Genomic DNA, 13,418 nt, shown 5'->3' with positions numbered 1-13,418 from the left:
GAAAAAATTACATGAAAATAAGTATTAGCTACATTTATAAGAAACTTGCATAATTTTTGTTGCTATAATCCGCGTTGCCAACTAGCTGATGTTATTGTCAATTCAGACAATATTTAAGAGCGACTCTCTCAAACTTTTGAATTGGTTTCCGCCGCTCTGCGTTAATTCTTCCCGCTCGGTTTTTGCTGGTTTTCGCTCAGCTATTGCCATTTACGCTATGTTGTTGTCTTCCATTCGTTGCAGAAGAAACATTGCAATTGCGAGTTGGCGGTTGTCAGTTGTCGGCAAATTGTCGACAGTAGCAATAAAAATAATATATTAAAAGCTACTATTTTTTAACAAAAGGAAAAAGTGTTTGAAGTGTTCTAACTATTCTTTAAAAATAAAGAAAAATCAAATTTTGTGTAGTGTCAATTTAGCGTAAAGGTTGCTTGGCTACGCAGTGCAAGGATAACAAGTAACGAAAGCGTGTGAAAAAAGGTGAGCAGTAGCTGCGAAAAAAGCCGCACTGCAGGCTAAATATATTTTATAGTTTTTTTTTGAATAGTCCACTGGCTGCAACGAAATGAAGTTGAAAGGCATTTAGCCAAAAAAGTACTGCAGTGAAAAGAAAACTCATGAAAATACATATAAACTAGTGCTTTTCCACGTATCTAGTCAGAGGCTGCAGTTACGCGGCGACATCCTGCAAGCAGCTGTCGTGCCAGTGTCTACAAATACGTGAAGAAGGTAGTTGCTTGTGTTAGTGTCTGCGTTTGTGTATGTGTGCATTTTCCACCCGATTTATACAATTTTCCTATATGTTGTTGTACTAATGCAATTATCGCTAGCCGCTGCTATTAGAAAGCGTTTGAGACACCTTTGTAGAAAGCAAATAGTAAAAGAAAATCTCATTTAAGCAGCAAGAAGAAGAAGTGTAACAAAATGGAAAGCTAGACGAAAATCATTAATATAATTTGTATAAAATAAGCAAAAGAAAGCAAGTGGAAATGGAAGAAGCTAATTAGTACAAAATTGCTGCAATTGTCATTTATAAGCCGCGGCTACCGCCTTCAACGTCGCGAACAAGTGCCGTTGCGTGAGTTGTAGACAGAGGTTGTTCACAGCCAGCATAGCAGAAAATTGCAAAAAAGAAAAAAAAACGATAGCAGTGCAGTACCGTTAGCTACAGCTGTTCGTAATGTTCAGCCAACGTCACGAAAATATCGGTTAATTTTTTAGCTGTGCTATTATTTTTTAATAATTTTTTCTTGACTTAAAAAATGTTACCGCATTTCAATGTGTTTTTGCCCCACCCACAGGCTTGCGGGTTTATTAAGAAATTAATCGCGTGTTTTGTACATAATTAAACGCGAACGCACGACCAACAAAAAGCCATAACAATAACAAACAGCAGTTCATCCAATGACCCTAAAATAAAAATAAATTTTATAGGGGCAGTCAAGGGGTCAGAAATTATTATATTACAATTTATTATTTATATGCTAGAAATATATTTATTGATAATATTATAGGTTATAATTTTTTTTTTAATTTTTTAGTTAGCATAAAAAAATATTTAAGGTGTTATTTATTTTGTTCTTTTTGTGATTCGTAAATCGCTTTTTTTTTTTAAATAAGTAAATTGTGTCAAATACATATGTACATACATATGTATGTACATATGTTTAAATATTTAAATAATAAGAACAACAAAGAAGCAATATCTATTTTATAATAACAAACAACAGCAAAAAATAAAAAAAATTAAGTGCAGTTTTTCAACAGCGAAATTGATTGATATTATTAGAAAAGTACATTTTCTGCGGTCTTCAAGTGACACAATTTTAAGGAGTGCTAAAATTAAATAAGTTCAGATTTTCCCTATATGATAAACAATTGAAAAGTGAATTATATAAATAAAAACAGTATAACTTTGTTATTTAAAACACCGTCGACTATAATTGCACCGAAGAGCCAACAACTAACCACTCCGTCCTCAGTTGCCAATCGTTTCGAATAAACTACAAGGTAAGCTTTCTACTTCGTCAAATTCTCTAAATAAACACCCAAACCAATATTAATTAACGAACGAAAAAGATGGGCGTAGCAGTGTAGGAGAGGTAGGTAATTAAAAAAATGGTTAAACCGCGAAAATAATTGAAATTAATTTTTAAAAAACCTCTCAACACCCCAACTACTCTACTGCGCCTCTTTTTTTTCAATTTAACATACTCCTTATCCCCAATTGTCGCAAGCATTAACACCATGTTTCCCCTCCCAGCTGTCATGTCAACCACACCGTACACTTTCTACACATTCATGCTCCCTTTGTTAGCTTACAGCTCATTGCTTTGCTATTCGCTTTTGCCCCGTCACATTAATGTATCCAATTTAAAATGCATTAATTATATAATTTGGCATTCAAACGCCGTCCTATACAAATACTAAACTCACACATGCACACTACTCTACATATGTACGTGAGTGACTGTGTTTGTGTGTGCTTGTGTTCGCGTTTTTTATAGAAATTTTCTAATTTACAACGCATCGTCTTCGCCGTTATTGCCTGCTCTAGCGTCAATGTATTAGTTATCATCCACTCAGCATCGCGAAATAAATTATCTTTAACTTTGGCGCAGAGAAACCGTCGCTCCCATGCCCGCCACAATGCTTTGGCGGCCCGGCGCTGGATATTATAGTATGCACGTTTGTTTGTAGTTGGCGATTCTATAGGTTATGACAGTTCAGTTGAGTGCAGCAACGCCATGGATACTCTGTATGTAATACTAAGCAATCTCTCCACAAAATGCTCCAAATGGCACAACAATAAATAGTAACAGCTGCGCGGGGTATTTTACTGTTGTTATTTTTCGCGTAGTTGTTATTGTGTCTACTGCTGCTTTATGCCATATGCCAAGCACCAACGGCTGTTCACTTTCACAGTTACCTACCGCTCTGCATAGAGAGATAGAGAGATAGATATAGTGGGGCCAGCGCTATTGCTTGGAGTAAATGCTGGAGGCGACAACAATTGGCCTAACCGCCTTGAAATTGTATTGAAAGCATTTGTTTTCTTTTGCTGAAATTCCCTTCCCTTTCGATTTCAGTCTTTGTTACTAAAGATTTTGCGGTTTTTCTTTAACTGCTTTTGAATTTAAATTTGAATTGCTAAACATGAACAGTGGCAAGACAAAATAAGTAAAAATCGTAATAATCGAATGTTAGCACTTAACTGTTACACACATAAAGACATGTGCAGGCAAACAATCAAAGCAAAAGACACTTGAGTGCGAGCAAAGGTAAACAATAACAATAAAACGGCTGGCAAGAGTTTGCCAATTTAAGGAACCTCCAAAAAAAGTGAAATGAATCTTATCTCTGCACTTGTTTTTTTACAAACATAAAAACTCATTCGAATTATCCAAAATTATATTTTTAATGAACGCGTGTGAATATTACCAATGCACACATGCAATAGTTGACTATAACCTGCTAAGCCAAGCGGTTGGCGAAAGGTCAGCGCAGCGTTTGCGATCGATGAAGCTTGGCACACATACATACATATGTAGTTTTGAATGTACTTCATTGCACAGAATTCTGTAGCAGTTGCCCTCTTTTTCGCACAAACGACCTGCATTTGACCAGCCCCATGTAGCGGCGAGTGTACCATAGCATGCACAGCTTAAGGTTAGGTCGGCAGGAGCTACGAGCTGGCTTCAGTGGCGAAGGCTAAATACATTTTTGAAACGCAGGAAAATAGGAATTTGAAACCGAACCACGAAAGGAATATTTTTATGAACTTAACAGGTTATCCTCTATAAGAGTGTGCAGCTGCTGGCGTGTGCCGATTATATTGATATCATTGGCCTCAACACCCGCGCCGTTAGTTCTGCTTTCTCCAAACTGGATAAGGAAGGGAAGCAGAAGTGTCTGGCAGTGAACTAGGGCAAGACGAAATATCTCGTCATCAAACAAACAGTCGTCGCACTCGCGACTTGGCTCCCAAGTCACTGTTGAAAGTCATAACTTCGAAGTCGTATCTATCTTGGAACCAGCATTAATAGCAACAACAATGTCAGCCTCGAAATACAACACAGAATAACTCTTGCCAACAGGTGCTACTTCGGACTGAGTAGGCAATTGAGAAGTAAAGTCCTCTCTCGACGAACAAAAACCAAACTCTATAAGTCACTCATTATTCCCGTCCTGCTATATGGTGCAGAGGCATGGACAATGACAACGTCTGATAAGTCGGCCTTAGGAGTTTTCGAGAGAAAGGTTCTGAAAGATTTATGGTCCTTTGCGCGTTGGTCGCATTCGATGGAACGATGAGCTGTGCTCAGAAATGAAGCGCCATTGGAGAGAGTTTACCGTTGGCTTTCAAAAGGGATTCAAAGTCTCACAAGGCAGCAAAAGTTAGAACAGGAAACGTTCTTTGCTGTGGGTCCTCGGTTACGAGAGGAGTTCAGAAGTGAGAAAAGGGTCAGCAGAAAACGTCACTGGCGACAAGTGCCTGGGTTTCGACTTCTGAGAGGGTATTATACAAAACGGTTTAAGAAAGTTATCGCTCTTCCTAGAGACAAATTAAGGCAGCTTTGTGAGATTTTATGCAGGTCACTACAGACTGCGATGTCATCTGAATAATTTAGGGTATTGCAGCAGGTTAAACTCCTACTTATCCAGAATAGACACCGACATAATCAAAATATGTATGTCCTACGTGCAATGAGTCTCCGCATAACACTGGCCACCTCTTTGCATGCCCCACCAACCCTATTCACCTGACACCCTTTTCCCTTTGGTCCGACCCCGTCGAAACAGCACGTTTCTAGGTCGTTGTTAGATGACGTCGACGACAACCTAGTTAATCCTTACCATCCTAACGGGAATAAGATATCCATTGGAACAACAACAACAATTTAGGGTACTATTTCATGGATCAATGTCACCTTTGCGACCAAACAGCAGAGACACCAGAGCAAGTGGAAGGAGTCAGGCAATTGAACAATTAAATCTGGTGAGAGAACATATTACGGATACAACTACTAACTCAGGAGCTTTACTAAGTCTCTTAACAAACTGAATGATCAAAGTCAGGTGCTTGTAAGGAAAGCTTTTTTTTGATAAAATACTTCAAAGAAATTTGGCATGGATTATTGCCCGAGGTAACGGTACAATCTCCGAACAACAAACTATTGAACCTTTTTTAATTTGTGTAGGGTATTATTGCTTAAACTTAAGTTTTCTTTGTTTGAAAGAATTTTTCGAAACAGTGAAAAAGACAATACTTTCTGGTAAACTGTCTCTCTCTATTTTTTAGTAAAGTTTTTTTTGTGTAGTTTTTTATTTAAAATTTAAATAAAAAGGAATCATTAACCCATAACAACTAACCATATGTGGCATGACACAACTTGTAGCATGAATTCCACCACCGAACACCAGCCACACAACGCGTTTGTCCAGTTTAGTCGGTTACAAACGAAGCGTAAAAGAAATGGGAATTTCATGTGGCAAACAAACGAAAATAATAATAAAAAGAATTATTTGCCTTAAAAAAAGCAAAGTCGCGAAACCAAAGCGTAAAAACAAATGGAAAAATTAAAATTATTTGCGCCTCAGTGACTTCACTAGCATGTGCCGGGGTGGCGGGCGCGTTCTTCTAACGGCAAATGCCAACGGTACATACTATACATGACCGCAGCCAAGTGGTTAGTGGAAGCAGTCAAAACTGTTTTGTTGCGGCTTATTCGCGCAATCGGCGCGACCGCCACGTCCTCCTTCCACCGACGTTGTGGGGTTTAATGCCGCCACGCCACGCTCGTCTGTGCACCGCGCTAGTACGGTTGAGTGCCTTGGGTAGCTGAGCTGGTGCGCATGCGCGACGCCACAAGCACGGAAAACAAGGAAAAAAAAATCAATTTTTAGCGTTCAACAGCCGTGTGAGCACACATGTATGTATGTATGTATGCATGTTAGAAAAAACTGTTGTTGATGAAAAAGAAGAAGATCCAGCAATGCTGTCATCAAATATTTTTCATATTAAAATTTTGTTTATACTGTGCCTTTGTTGTTGTTTAATATATACTTCCCTAAAACTAAATTCCCCTCTGCTGATAACATTTGTGTGTATGTATGTAAGTATGTATATTGAAATTTCAACGCTTCATTGCGCCGCCGGTTGTTGATAGGTTTCACTTTGCGACGCAGCCGAAAACCGCAGAGCGAAAAAATGTCAGAACTAAATTTAATAAAAATGTGCATAAAACAATTTCATATTATCCTACAAACATATAGCATGTACATACATGCATACATACATATGTACAGACTATATGCAAAAGTAGCCGGCCGGCGACGCAAACAATATTTCTTGCGTGAATACATACTTACATATGTATGTATGTGTTCACAACTACCAAGTTAGGATGGTTGAAAAATCCATAAAATGGAAATAGCTTGTAGAAAATGTGCAAAAAAAGGTATTAGTCACGCATGGTCTGGCATTTCAATTGTCAAAAATGACAGTCAAAAACTACCGTTAGTAGAGCTAAAGCAATAGAAGTGAGTGGTGTCGTTGAAATGACAAAATCGCGTTGAGGACGCTCCAAGAGCATGAAAACACCTGAGCAGCAAGCCCAAAGCAACAATAACAATTGTAATGAAAATGTTTATGTAGCAATCAACGATAATGATAGCTTAAAACGACATAATTACCCAAAGTTATGGTTAAGAATTTGATGACCGAGCAGTATAGACGAATGAAAAAGAAAATTAAGCATTCAAAGGGTGTCGAATTTTCGACGAATTGTGGCGTATTATAGCTACGTGCTGTCAAGGTGTATGGCATACTTATATGTATGTATCATAGCAGAAATACGCTCGGAGTTTGGAGTCTTGCGAGTACCTAACCCTAGAAAGATAACGATACGTCGAAATGACTATATTCTTTTAACAGATTTTAAAAATGTCAAAGATTGTAAAACTATTAATTTTTTTAACATGGTCTCCGTCATTTTTTTCATTCATTTTCAGTCTTATGAGGTACACATAAAGACTGGCTCAGCAAACTGCATGTCTGAGCGCGTAAAACCATGAGGACCTCAATTCGAGGCACTAGGGTTAAAATAGAATATCACGCTTGACCAGGAGGGGACAAAATAAGTTCAAAGCGTTTGGAAAATTTGATTCCGGGGCTTGTTTTTAAGGCCAGAATAAAGATTTGTATGTATTAAAATTTGTAAAATGGTGTTTTTGTCACTCCGGGTCAAATTTGACTAGATGGTACAAAATATTTACAAGTTGCAAAAAAGAAGAATTTATCAAGCCTTTGTATATATGTATAGATATATAAAGTGTGTATGTATGTGCTCATGTGCGTAAGTATGTATTTTGCTCCCGTTTATCTGGCTGGTGCATTTTTTCTTTCTTTTGTCTGCTTGCAATCGCCGCACATTTTTCTATGCTCTGCTTCGACAGAAAAGTGGACAATTTACTATTCTTGTTGTTGTTACTTGTAAAACTAGTCGACATGTTGGTGCGTCAGCAGCGAAAACGCCAACAATAAGGCAAGCCGTATAAACAACAACACTAAAAGAAAAAAGTATAAACAACAACAAGTATGAATTATTCACCTAACCACGAACTTATGCATTTTATATAAGCATGCTTTGTTGTTGTTGTTGTAGTATCACTTTACAAAAGCTAACAATGCTGCTGCACAAGCAACAACAACAATAATAATAACAATAAGCACATGCGTTTGCACAGCTCGCAAAGCAACTGCAACATACCAAGTTACAGAATAGCGCATGACGCGAGTACCACAACAAAAACTACGACCGAGTCAACGCTTGTATTCATAACAAGTTCATCCAATAGAATACACCATTTGGCAGTTAGTTGCATCTGTCGCTGTTTTTATACCCTCAACAGGGTATATATTGAGTTTGCTACGAAGTTTGTAACAATCAGAATCTCGGCTATTGAGATATCGATCTGAAATTGTGGCCACATCCTTTTCTCTCCAAAACGCTGCTCATTTGTCGGAACAGCCATTATTGGACCACTCCAACACATAGCTGCCATACAAACTGAACGATCAAAATCGATTCTATGGAATGTATTACTGTCCAAGATAACGGAATAATATCCGAACCAATATTTCAGATCGACCACTTTAGCATAGCATAGCTGCCATACGAACTGATCGATCCATTCGATGTGAAAGATCATCAAACGGTTTTGAACCATTTAAAAAAGCCTGGCTACAAAAAGAAGCTCGATGTTTGGGTACCACATGAATTGTCTGTGAAAAATTTAATGGACCGAATTAACATCTTCGATTCTTTGCTAAAACGAAATGAAATCGAATCATTTCTGAAGCTTGGCTGGAAAGTTTTGATGCATCCACCATATAGCTCTGACCTTGCACCATCGGACTACCATTTGTTTCGGTCAATGCAGAGTTCCTTGCATGCCTTCATATTTCCCTGAATTTGCCACAATCAGTTCAGCAATTCGTAGTCCGCACGACCACCTTAGGGTTAAACACATTATTGCTACTTGCCAATTGCTGCACCGCTCCTTCAGCCTGCCATTGGCAAATCGCGTATGGCTTCTCCAGTTAGCTATTCTTCTCACGCTATCGGCCAACTGATTGCAATCGATCTGCTGCGTCGCCAGAGATTTGTAATAAAGATCTGCAGACTAGTTTTCAAACTACCGGCAACAACTACATACATACATACTTATCTACGTGCCTACACATTCATGTGTGCTATGCGTTTCGCCCATTTTGCCTCGCTTTAGGTTTTCCATTCGTTACTTGTCTGCATTTTTTTCACGTGCGTTTGGGGGGCTCTGGATTCGGATTTTCTTCAACTATTCACAATATGCGTCGATTGCAACTCCTGCGCGATTCCTTTCGCTTCAAGTGGTAGATGCACGGCAGATTCGCTCTGCTGGCTTTGCATTCTTCTGTAATTTCAGTAAGCAGTGCGCGCAGTTACTCTGCCATTCTTACATACTTATGTATTTGGTTTCTTATTTTCAACTGCTGCTGCACACACATACATACATATGTTTGTAGACGTTTTATTGCGCAATATTTTGCTTGTATGTTCTTTGGTTTTTTTGGCGTTGTGCTAGTGCAGTCAATTGTTGAACATAATCGTTATTATTCTTATAAACAAACTCTTTAATTTGCATCTGTTGCCTGTTGTTGTTGGTACTGCCACCATCCACTGCCAGTGATTGCTTTGTTTTCTCTGTTGACAGTTTGGCTTACATTGGGCGGCGTAATATTTCTATGGTCACGAGAGTATGTGTGGTTGCTGTTTGTAATTGTTGTTGATTGCTTTGGATGGAGCGTCGAGAAGTTGGTTGGAGCTTTGAGCGGCGAAGTACCCGTAAAAAGTAATAGCAAATAATAATGACATATTCTGCGCTGATTTAGTGAATAAATCGGCTTTTAAGTTGAAATATTTGTTGTTGTAATGTTGAGTGCTTAGAAAAACAAGAAACTGGGTTGATTAAACCTTTCTTCTTCGTCTTCTTTACTGGCGTAGACACCGCTTATGCGATTATAGCTGAGTTAACAACAGTGCGCCAGTCGTTTCTTCTTTTCGCAAGGTGGCGTCAATTGGAGATTCCAAGCGAAGCCAGGTCCTTCTCCACCTGGTCTTTCCAACGGAGGTTAGGTCTTCATCTTCCTCAGCTTATCAAGCTCTCAAATGCGTCTCATTTCCCTCTTCAAGCTGTATGTCTTAGTGGGCCGATATGGGGGGTTCCAACAACCTGATCTAAACAATGTGTGTGGAGTTTGGAACTAAGCCTTGGGAGAGCATAATAAGCATAGCTAATACTAATGCATTTTTCACAAAAAGCAAAAACAAAATAAAATTAAATTTAAATACACAAGTTAAATTTAGAGAACCGCTTGCATAAGTTGTTGTACTTATAAATCGTTTTGTTGTTGCGCGCCATGCAACTGCAGACACACAGCTCACCCACACACAAAGCGTTAATCGACACTCAATCCCCAACAAATAAGAAAGCTATAATGCTGCTTAAGCAAAAAATAACGAACAGTGCAAGAACTCCAAAAAAAAAAAAAAAAAAAAAAAAAAAATGAGCAACAAAACAGCATTTCCTTGAGAGATACAGCTATTTAATAATACCCACCACAGCACTAATAACAGTACAAAATAGTAGCAACAACCTTTGCAATGACGATGGCTGGCAATAAAAACCAAACGGCAATCAAACGAAACAAACAGTAATGCACGAGCAAAAACAAAAACAACAATGCCTGGAAAATGCAACGAAGCGCAACGGCAAAAGCATGAGCAGCAAAAAAAGTGCAGAAAGAATTACAGTTGCTGAGAACTTGAACGTGTGGCGGTGAAAGAGTTGGCAATGGGCGATTGAGCTCACGCTCTCTGCTCTGCCATGTTCTCAATTGCACTTGCAGAAAGCTAGACAGCTTTTATTAGGAAAAACTTTGGAGGATCTTATGTTAGCTTAACGTAATAAATATAGATACAGGCTTTGTCTGGAAAGTAATAGGACTGATTTTCTGCTGCCGCGACTGTACTTCGGAGTTTTCCATGGAAGTCCTCAAGAGACTCAAACGAAGGGTCAGGGACAAGACATCGCAACCGATTGGAAGTTGTACTACGACAACGCCCCGGCTCACACCGCTTTCTTGTGAACAGCTACCTAACCAAGATCGGCATCCCAACGCTTCCGGAGCCGCCTTACAGCCCCCTCGAACTTTTTTGTTTGCTTGCCTGAAAAGGCCAATGAAAGGCAAGCATTTTGAGACGACAGAGGGGATCCCAACAGCATACACCTCAACTCTCAAGGCTATTCCGAAGAATGCCTTCCGTGACGCCTTCAATGCTTGGAAATTGTGCAGCGCTGCACCGCCGCAAAAGGAGCCTATTTTAAAAGTTTTTAAAGAATTGTAACGATTGGTTCAATAAAGAGAACCTAAGACATTTCCTAAACAATATATAAATTTCCCCTTTTTTATTGGCGACGCGTGACAGATCTTTAAGACACTACTTATATTGCATACTTATTATTTTCTCTTTACCCTACCATTATCAGCAACGTTCTATATGCGCATTTTACGCTCTCTCTGATCACGTGGCTATTGCACTTTCTATTTTTATGATCAACTATCAGCTTTTCTTTTCATAGTTCAGCCATAAATGGAAAACGATCATTGCCCTTCGTAAGCATTGCAACTTGATTGTCACACATGCTCTCGTATAAATAGCCGCCCGCTCGTCTGGAGCCCTCGTCTACCGCCCAGAATGTTTCCTTGTAGGCGTTCTCTGCACAAACAGCTGTCAGCATTGAAGCCGCACAAGCGCAACGATCTAGCTGCGCGGCTGACAAGAACAACGACAACGCCAACAACCAACAACCAACACAACAACAGCGACAACAAGCATGCAATGCAAGCAGACAGTCAATGATCTGTTTGGTGTGGTCGCAATTTGCCGCCTTGTGTGCACTTCTACGTTGCCTCCTTCCGCCGGCAGCGCGCACAATTTGTTTATGTAGCACCAGCTTGTTGTCATTGGTGTTGTTGTTGTCGCTTCGGTATTGCGGCTGCAACATTTTGCAACACTGCCATTTAATTTGTGTAATTAATATGCGCAGATCATCGTTGGCGCGAGCAAATGCTCAATCGGCGATATTACGATGGTGTTGTTGAGTTTGATTTTATTGTTATTGCTGGTGGCGACGCCGCTGCAATTTAAACTTGTTCGCGGTTGTAGCGTTTGAGCAACTTATTGACGCGTTAGAATGGTTGTTGTTGACAGTGGTAGTAGCGGCTGCAATAACAACAACAATGTGGCAAAAATTAATAGTGAAGATCCCTGCGAAGAACGCTAGAGGATGTTGCGAAAGTAGATGCAAGGAAGAAAACTAGCCTCTATGTACTTGGCTTTAAAATATTGGTCTTGCAAATCAAAAGCGATGAAATCGTCTTGCGCTCTGGACCACACGAAAGCGAGCTTAAAATTGAATAATAGTCGTACAAAAATGATTATACGAAATCGTGGCTCGGTGTGTAAAAGAAGGGATAACATAAAGCTATTTATCCCTCTATATACATTTATCGGTGCAACCAAGCTTTCGGACCAAGGGAAGGCTTTTCAGATGAAAAAAATCTAGCGACCACGATGGTTGGAACACCCAGAAGGAAATGTCGGATACCCTTTGCAGTATATACTATATATGTATGTATGTATAACTGATCGGTGGACGAACTGAGACGACCTAGTTATGTACGTCTGTCTGTATATTATTTTCGAGATATCAGTATGAAATTTTGCCCACGTCTTTTCTGTCCGAGAAACTGCTCTTTTGTCGAATGCGCCGATATCGGATCACAATAGGATATGGCTGACATACAAACTGATCGATCAAAATCAAGCCCTTGTATGGAAAATTTTTGTATTTCACAAAATATCGTCAAGAAATTTCGCACGGATTATTCTCTAACACAATCTCCCAAAATATTTTTCAGATCGGACCACTATAGCATTTAGCTGCCTTCGGACAACTATACCAGGTTGTTCAATAAGTTTCAATAAGTTTGTCGTTCGATAAGAGAGGTAGGCAGCGCCCACCAGCCCAAAAAGTTCCATTTCAATCTGTCAATTCATTCTTTGTTTGCAAGCCATTTAGTGGCGCCGTGTCACAGTATTTTTTTACTAAGGAAACAATTTAATATCGTGCAGGTGATAAAATTCTTATTTTTGGAAGGTGTAACACCAAAAGAAATTCACGAACGAATGTTCAAAGTGTATAATGATTGTTCACCTACTATTAGAACAGTAGAAAGACGGATTGCTGATCGATTGACTGAGAGAGATTTAGTAGAGGCTTTACACATCTCATTAGGCAGTGTGAGACATATTTTAAATGAAATTTTGGGGTTTAGAAAGCTGTGTGCACAATGGGTGCCGCATTCGCTAACAATGGAACAAAAAAAAACTTTCGAATGCGACTTTCTCAGCAACCTTTGGAGCGTTTTAAAAAGGATAAAGTGGATTTTGTGTGTCGATTCATTACTATGGATGAGACTTGACTCCATCACCACGATCCTGAATCAAAACAAGAGGCTAAAGAGCGGTGTGAACCTGGTTGTTCGGCTCCGAAACGAGTCAGTTTTTTGAGATGCGAGAGGAATTTTGTTTGTGGATTGGATGAATATTATTGCAACCTTATGGACCAGTTGAAGGAAAAAAATCGTGAAAAAAAACCCGGTTTGCAGAAGAAAAAAATCCTTTTTCATCAGGACAATGCGCCGTGTCACAAGAACATTTTGACATTGGCTAAAATCCATGAATTGAAGTTCGAATTGTTGGAGCATCCACCGTGTTCACCAGATTTGGCCTCCAGCGACTTCCATT

General features: G+C 39.3%; 1 protein-coding gene and 1 long non-coding RNA gene across 5 annotated transcripts in view; one reads left to right on the top strand and one right to left on the bottom strand.

Moving 5' to 3' along the window:
* The window catches only part of LOC126760110 (zinc finger protein 329), a 30,830-nt gene that overhangs the window by 7,836 nt on the left and 9,576 nt on the right, over positions 1-13,418 (bottom strand). The window contains exon 1 of one of the 4 annotated variants that reach the window (XM_050475526.1): positions 1,270-1,446. The exons of the other annotated variants lie outside the window; for them this stretch is intronic. The gene's annotated coding sequence lies outside the window, so the exon portion shown is untranslated. Of the gene's footprint in view, positions 1-1,269; positions 1,447-13,418 lie in introns of those variants that run through there. 4 annotated transcript variants of the gene reach the window in all.
* Positions 201-1,815, top strand: LOC126760133 (uncharacterized). The gene is made up of 3 exons (XR_007667152.1): positions 201-480; positions 533-729; positions 1,731-1,815. It is a non-coding gene; the product is annotated as an uncharacterized LOC126760133 (long non-coding RNA).

This window comes from Bactrocera neohumeralis, chromosome 5 (genome assembly GCF_024586455.1).
Source record: "Bactrocera neohumeralis isolate Rockhampton chromosome 5, APGP_CSIRO_Bneo_wtdbg2-racon-allhic-juicebox.fasta_v2, whole genome shotgun sequence".
In the NCBI taxonomy this organism is placed as follows: Eukaryota; Metazoa; Arthropoda; class Insecta; order Diptera; family Tephritidae; genus Bactrocera; species Bactrocera neohumeralis.
This window is presented reverse-complemented; position numbering and strand designations above follow the sequence as displayed.